The sequence below is a fragment of the Arachis ipaensis genome, chromosome B4 (genome assembly GCF_059453495.1).
Source record: "Arachis ipaensis isolate K30076 ecotype BB chromosome B4, ASM5945349v1, whole genome shotgun sequence".
Lineage (NCBI taxonomy): Eukaryota > Viridiplantae > Streptophyta > Magnoliopsida > Fabales > Fabaceae > Arachis > Arachis ipaensis.
In genome coordinates this window covers 38,547,417-38,555,640 of record NC_142439.1, presented here as the reverse complement: position 1 = coordinate 38,555,640, position 8,224 = coordinate 38,547,417, and the positions used below count along the sequence as shown (strand labels likewise).

The following is an 8,224-nucleotide window of genomic DNA, read 5'->3' as shown; positions in this document are numbered from 1 at the left end:
TCATCAACCTAATAAAACATGAAATAACAAAGAGAAAATAAAATAGATATGATTAAATAACATTGGGTTGCCTCCCAACAAGCGCTTCTTTAATGTCAATAGCTTGACAGTGAGCTCCCATGGAGCCTCACAGATAATCAGAGCAAGGTTGGAACCTCCCAACACCAAACTTAGAGTTTGAATGTGGGGGTTCAACAGCAAACTTAGAGTTTGGTTGTGGCCTCCCAACACCAAACTTAGAGTTTGAATGTGGGGGCTTTGATTGACTCTACAGTGAGAGAAGCTTTTCATGCTTCCTCTCCATGGTTACAGAAGGAGATCCTTGAGTTTTAAACACAAGGTTATCCTCATTCAGTTGAAGGATCAATTCTCCTCTGTCCACATCAATCACAGCTCTTGCTGTGGCTAGGAAGGGTCTTCCAAGGATGATGGATTCATCCTCATCCTTCCCAGTGTCTAGGATTATGAAATCAGCAGGGATGTAAAGGCCTTCAACCTTTACTAACACGTCCTCTACTAGTCCATAAGCCTTTTTTCTTGAGTTGTCTGCCATCTCTAATGAGATTCTAGCAGCATGCACCTCAAAGATCCCAAGTTTCTCTATTACAGAGAGTGGCATTAAGTTTATTCCTGACCCCAGGTCACACAGAGCTTTCTCAAAGTTCATGGTGCCTATGTTACAGGGAATTAGGAATTTACCAGGATCCTATTTCTTTTGAGGTAATTTCTGCCTATCCAATGCATTCAGTTCATTGGTGAGCAAGGGAGGTTCATCTTCCCAAGTCTCATTACCAAATAATTTGGCATTCAGCTTCATGATTGCACCAATGTACTTGACAACTTGCTCTTCAGTAATGTCTTCATTCTCTTCAGAAGAAGAGTACTCATCAGAGCTTATGAAGGGCAGAAGAAGGTTTAATGGAATCTCTATGGTCTCTAGGCGAGCCTCAGATTCCTTTAGGTCCTTATTGAGGAACTCCTTATTGATCACTGAGCGTCCTAGGAGGTCTTCCTCACTGGGATTCACGTCCTCTCCCTCCCTTGTAGGTTCAGCCATGATGGTTAAATCTATGGCCTTGCACTCTCTCTTTGGATTCTCTTCTGTATTGCTTGGGAGAGTACTAGGAGGGATTTCAGTGACTCTTTTACTCAGCTGGCCCACTTGTGCCTCCAAATTTCTAATGGAGGACCTTGTTTCATTCATGAAACTCAAAGTGGCCTTAGATAGATCAGAGACTATATTTGCCAAGCTAGATAGATTCTACTCAAAATTCTCTGTCTGTTGCTGAGTGGATGATGGAAAAGGTTTACTATTGTTAAACCTGTTTCTTCCACCATTATTAAAGCCTTGTTGAGGCTTTTGTTGATCCTTCCATGAGAAATTTGGATGATTTCTCCATGAGGGGTTATAGGTGTTTCCATAAGGTTCACCCATGTAATTCACCTCTGCTATTGCAGGGTTCTTAGGATCATAAGCTTCTTCTTCAGAAGATCCCTCTTTAGTACTGTTGGATGATTCCTTCAATCCATTCAGACTCTGAGAGATCATATTGACTTGCTGAGTCAATATTTTATTTTGAGCCAATATGGCATTCAGAGTATCAATTTCAAGAACTCCCTTCCTCATAGGCGTCCCATTATTCGCAGGATTCCTTTCAGAAGTGTACATGAACTGGTTATTTGCAACCATGTCAATGAGTTCTTGAGCTTCTGCAGGCATTTTCTTTAGGTGAATGGATCCACCTGCAGAATGGTCCAGTGATATTTTGATAGTTCAGACAGACCATCATAGAAGATATCCAGGATGGTCCATTTTGAAAGCATGTCAGAAGGACACCTTTTGGTCAGTTCCTTGTATCTCTCCCAAGCTTCATAGAGGGATTCACCTTCCTTTTGTCTGAAGGTTTGAACATCCACTCTAAGCTTACTAAGCTTTTGAGGAGGAAAGAACTTGGCTAAGAAAGCCATGACCAGCTTATCCCAAGAGTTCAGGATGTCTTTAGGTTGAGAGTCCAACCATATTCTAGCTCTGTCTCTTACAGCAAATGGGAAAAGCATAAGCCTGTAGACCTCGGGATCAACCCCATTGGTCTTAACAGTATCACAGATCTGTAAGAATTCAGTTAAGAACTGAAAAGGATCTTCGGATGGAAGTCCATGGAACTTGCAGTTCTGTTGCATCAGAGAAACTAATTGAGATTTAAGCTCAAAGTTGTTTGCTCCAATGACAGGAATTGAGATGCTTCTTCCATGTAAATTGGAATTTGGTGCAGTAAAGTCACCAAGCATCTTCCTTGCATTGTTATTATTTTCGGCCATGTTTTCTTCTTTTTCGAAAATTTCTGTTAGATTTTCTCCAGAGAGTTGTGCTTTGGCTTCCCTTAGCTTCCTCTTCAGAGTTCTTTCAAGTTCAGGATCAGCTTCAACAAGAATGTTCTTATCCTTGTTCCTGCTCATATGAAAAAGAAGAAAACAGAAAAGAAAATATAGAATCCTCTATGTCACAGTATAGAGATTCCTGTATGTGAGCATAAGAATAGAAGAATAGAAGAAGAGAAATTCGAACACCAAGAGGAAGAGAGGGTTCGAATTTTGAGATGAAGAGAAGTGTTAGTAAATAAATAAATAATTAGAAGGAGATGAGAGAGAGGGAATTTCGAAAATTAATTGAATTAAAAATAAAATTTAAAGTTAAATTTTGAAAATTAAAATTGAAATCACATTAAATTAAAAATTAAAACAATTAGTTAAATAAAAAAAAGGAATTTTGAAAAAGAGGGAAGGGATTTTCAAAAATTAGAGAGATAATTAGTTAGGTAGTTTTGAAAAAGATATGATTGAAACAAAAAGATAAGATTGATTGAAAAAGATTTGAAAATTGTTTTTGAAAAAGATAAGAAGTTAGAAAAGATTTTGAAAAAGATATGATTGAGAGATATGATTGAAAATCATTTTGAAAAGGATTTGAAAAGGAAATTAAAAAGATTTAATTTTGAAAATTAAAGTTGATTACTTGACTAACAAGAAACTAAAAAGATATGATTTTAAAATTTAAAGATTGAACTTTTCTTACTAGGCAAGTAACAAACTTAACATTTTTAAATCAATCACATTAATTGTTAGTATTAATTTCGAAAATATAAAATAAAAATAAGAAAAAGATTTTTGAAAATCAATTTTGAAATTTTCGAAAATCATAAAAGAAAAATGAAAAAGATTTGATTTTTGAAAAAGATTTGAAAAAGATAGAATTTTGAAATTGAAAATTTGATTTGACTCATAAGAAATAACAAGATTTTTAAAAATTTTTGAAAAAGTCAACTCAAATTTTTCAAATTTTATGAGTGAAAAAGGGAAAGATATTTTTTTGATTTTTGAATTTTTAATGATGAAAGAGAAAAACATCAAAAAGACTAAATGCATGAAAATTTTTGGATCAAAACAAGGGAAACATGCAAGAACACTTTGAATGCAAAGATGAACACCAAGAACACTTTGAAGATCATGATGAACATCAAGTATGTATTTTTGAAAAAATTTTTAGGAAAAGAAAAACATGCAAGACACTAAACTTAAAAATTTTTATTCTCTAGACACTAATAATTCAAGAATGCATATGAAAAACAAGAAAAGACACAAAACAAGAAAATATGAAGATCAAACAAGAAGACTTGTCAAGAACAACTTGAAGATCATGAAGAACAAATGCATGAGTTTTCGAAAATTTTAAGAAAATTAAAAAGATGCAATTAACACCAAACTAAAAATTTGACACAAGACTCAAACAAGAAACACAAAATTATTTTTGATTTTATGATTTTATTAATTTTTTTTTTAGATTTTTTGAAAATTATTTTGGGAAAAACGAAAAAGAAGAGAAATTTTTTTGTATTTTTCGAAAATAACAAATAAAAAGCTTAATAAATAAAATAAAATTACCTAATCTGAGCAACAAGACGAACCGTCAGTTGTCCAAACTCGAACAATCCCCGGTAACGGCGCCAAAAACTTGGTGCACGAAATTGTGATCATCAACGGTGCCAACAACTTGGTACACACAATTGTAATCTCAACTTTTTATCACAACTTCGCACTACTAACCAGCAAGTGCATTGGGTCGTCCAAGTAATAAACCTTACGTGAGTAAGGGTCAATCCCACGGAGATTGTCGGCCTGAAGCAAGCTATGGTCACCTTGTAAATCTCAGTCAGGCGGATTCAAATGGGTATAGTGAATTGATAATAAAAACATAAATAAAATATAAACTGGGATAGAGATACTTATGTAATTCATTGGTGAGAATTTCAGATAAGCGTATAGAGATGCTTTCGTTCCTCCTAAACCTCTGCTTTCCTGCTATCTTCATCCAATCATTCCTACTCCTTTCCATGGCAAGCTTTATGTAGGGCATCACCGTTGTCAATGGCTACATCCCATCCTCTCTGTAAAAATGGTCCAATGCGCTGTCACTGCATGGCTAATCATCTGTCGGTTTTTGATCATACTGGAATAGGATTTACTATCCTTTTGCGTCTGTCACTATGCCCAGCACTCGCGACTTTGAAGCTCGTCACAGCCATCCCTTCCCAAATCCTACTCGGAATGCCACAGACAAGGTTTAGACTTTTCAGATATCAGGAATGGCCGTCCATGGGTTCTAACTTATACCACGAAGATTCTAATATCTCGGACTCGGTCCTCTGTACTAGATATCTAAGAGATATTCATTCTAGCTTGTTTGCATGTAGAACGGAAGTGTTTGTCAGGCACGCGTTCATAAGTGAGAATGATGATGAGCGTCACATAATCATTACATTCATCATGTTCTTGGGTACGAATGAATATCTTAAATAGGAATAAGCTTGAATTGAATAGAAAAATAATAGTACTTTGCATTAATTCATGAGGAACAGCAGAGCTCCACACCTCAATCTATGGTGTGTAGAAACTCTACCGTTGAAAATACATAAGTGATGAAGGTCCAGGCATGGCCGAATGGCCAGCCCCCATAAAGGTCTAAGATAGCATAAAACTGATCAAAGATCTGATCCGAAGATGTAAATACAATAGTAAAAAGTCCTATTTATACTAAACTAGTTACTAGGGTTTACAGAAATGAGTAAATGATGCAGAAATCCACTTCTGGGGCCCACTTGGTGTGTGCTTGGGCTGAGCATTGAGCTTTACACGTGTAGAGGCTTTTCTTGGAGTTGAACGCCAGTTTGTAACCTGTTTCTGGCGTTTAACTCCACTTTGCAACTTGTTTCTGGCGTTTAACTCTAGAATGCAGCATGGAACTGGCATTGAACGCCAGTTTGCATCATCTAAACTCGGGTAAATCATGGACTATTATATATTTCTGGAAAGATCTGGATGTCTACTTTTCAACACAATTGAAAGCGCGCCATTTAAAGTTCTGTAGCTCCAGAAAATCCACTTTGAGTGTAGGGAGGTCAGAATCCAACAGCATCTGCAGTCTTTCTTCAACCTCTGAATCTGATTTTTGCTCAAGTCCCTCAATTTCAGCCAGAAAATACATGAAATCATAGAAAAACACACAAACTCATTGTAAAGTCCAGAAATATAAATTTTAATTAAAAACTAATAAAAATATACTAAAAACTAATTAAATTATATTGAAAAATGTGTAAAAACAATGCCAAAAAGCGTATAAATTATCCACTCATCAGAGCCATGTACTGCTTTCCTATTATATATAGAGAGATGACACTTTTTTCCTTGCTTCCATTAATCATCATCTATGCTTCATTTATTTTTCCTTAACCACCGAACAATAAGAGAAAGGAGTGACCAAGAGAGAAGAGAAAAACCTTGAAAACTCCTGAGCTTTCAGTTTCGATTTCTTGCGATCCGTAACTCCAATAAAAAATGTAATTCAATAAAAGTATTCATATACTCTTCCTCTATAAGTTGGCGTTAATTTTGTCCGGTAGAAGTTGACGGTGACATATCTCCTCTTCCCCTTGAGTTCAGCCAATTGGAGTTCTAGGAGGTACAAACGATTTCTGACGTTCTCTTCTTCAGCAGCTCGGTCAGAAAGCTTCTCTGGAGCCTCGAGTATTTTGATTTCATACAGAGATAGGGTTTAATAATTTTATAATAATTAAATATGAATTAGATGAGTGAATGTTGGTTTGATTGATTACTATTTGAGTTTGGTTAAGTTTATGTTGAATTATTGTTGTTTGCTTGAGATTTTAGGTTGGCTATGTATGAACAGTCACCTGGGGTATTTTGGTGAATTTGGGGCTGTTGTGGTGTGATATTTTGAGATAAATTTGGTGAGGTTTGATGACCAAGAGAAAATATTAAAAGTTACGAAGAACCGGTAACCAAAAAACTCGAAAACAAATTAAAATACAAGTAATATTTTGAAAGAAAAGGGCTAAGGGTTTCGGTTTTGGTGTAAGAGGAAGATTAGTATTTAAACTTTATTTTTGTAGGATAACATTGTATTTGTAGATAAAAATCGAGGTAAAATTTGTAATTATATAAGTTTTTGGATATTTTGGATAATAAATAAAGTATAGGGGTAAAATGGATATTTTGTAAAAAGATCAGGGTTACTTTTATAAATATTGAGATAAGTGGAGTTTCAAATATAATTTTATAAAAATATTGGGTTAAAGGTGAAGTATTTAAAAGTTTGAAGTTTAAAACATAGGTAATACGAGTTTAGGACTAAAAGCTTTACGAAGCTAAGTTTTTAAGAAAAGATATAAATATTATTTATTTACCATTTAAATTATTCTATTTACATTATTCTTAATATTTTATTACGAATATTAAATAGTAGAGATATTATTAATATTATTATAAGTTAGAGAAGAGCAAACAGAGTGATCTTAAAAGCATTAGAGAATGCAAACTTAATTAAAGTACTTTATAATTCTTTTCCACAAGACAGTTAGGGAAAGGCGAGGGAATAATGCGAAGAAAAATTATATTATGGAATGATAAGAAAGAAAAGAAAGGAAAATAAAAATATTAAAGAACCTCTACCACAGAAGAGTAGAGAGAAAATATTAAAAGAATCTAAAGAACCTCTGCCACAAGAGAGCAAAGAGCGGGAATAAAAGAATATATTAACTAAAAGGATCTCTGCCACAGGAGAGCAGAGGGCAAAGATAAAGAAAAGCTTTAAAAGACTGTCTGCCATAGGAGAGCAGATGCGACCTTGTTTGGGCCTTAGTGCCAAATGTAAAGTGGGGACGCCTACACACTGAGAACTGTTTTTCAGATGTAAGCATATTGAAATACATTTAAAAATCACACTGTATGCGGCCTAGCCATAAGACTTATATGCACACTGTATGCATCTGGAAAGCCATATCTGAGACTTGTGCTTGGGTAATGTCGGGAGCGGGTAGGTGATGAGCGGATAATTTATACGATTTTTTGCATTATTTTTAGGTAGTTTTTAATATGTTTTAGTCACTTTTTATTATATTTTTATTAGTTTTTAAATAAAAATCATAATTCTGGACTTTACTATGAGTTTGTGTGTTTTTCTGTGATTTCAGGTAATTTTTGGCTGAAATTGAGGGACCTGAGCAAAAATCTTATTCAGAGGCTGAAAAAGGATTGCAGATGCTGTTGGATTCTGACCTCCCTGCACTCGAAATGGATTTTCTGGAGTTACAGAAGCCCAATTTGCGTGCTCTCAATTGCGTTAAAAAGTAGACATCCAGGGCTTTCCAGCAATATATAATAGTCCATACTTTGCTCAAAGATAAATGACGTAAACTGGCGTTTAACGCCAGTTCCATGTTCCATTCTGGCGTTAAACGCCAGAAACAGGTTACAAGTTGGAGTTAAACGCCCAAAACAGGTTACAACCTGGCGTTTAACTCCAGAAACAGCCTAGGCACGTGTAAAGCTCAAGTCTCAATCCCAGCACACACCAAGTGGGCCCGGAAGTGGATTTCTGCACTATCTATCGTAGTTTACTCATTTTCTATAAACGTAGGTTACTAGTTTAGTATTTAAACAACTTTTAGAGACTTACTATGTACCTCATGACATTTTACACGTTTCATATTGTATTTCTGACGGCATGAGTCTCTAAACCCCATGGTTGGGGGTGAGGAACTCTGCTGTGTTTCGATGAATTAATGCAATTACTACTGTTATTTCATTCAATCACGCTTGTTTCTGTTCTAAGATACTCGCTTGTACTTAACCGTGATGACTGTGATGATCC

The 8,224-nt window shown here is 35.2% G+C and overlaps 1 non-coding gene across 1 annotated transcript; it reads left to right on the top strand.

The window, feature by feature from the left end:
* Positions 1-1,818: 1,818 nt before the first annotated feature.
* Positions 1,819-1,926, top strand: LOC148567239 (small nucleolar RNA R71). Its single transcript, XR_015883058.1, has one exon. It is a non-coding gene; the product is annotated as a small nucleolar RNA R71 (small nucleolar RNA).
* Positions 1,927-8,224: the final 6,298 nt, after the last annotated feature.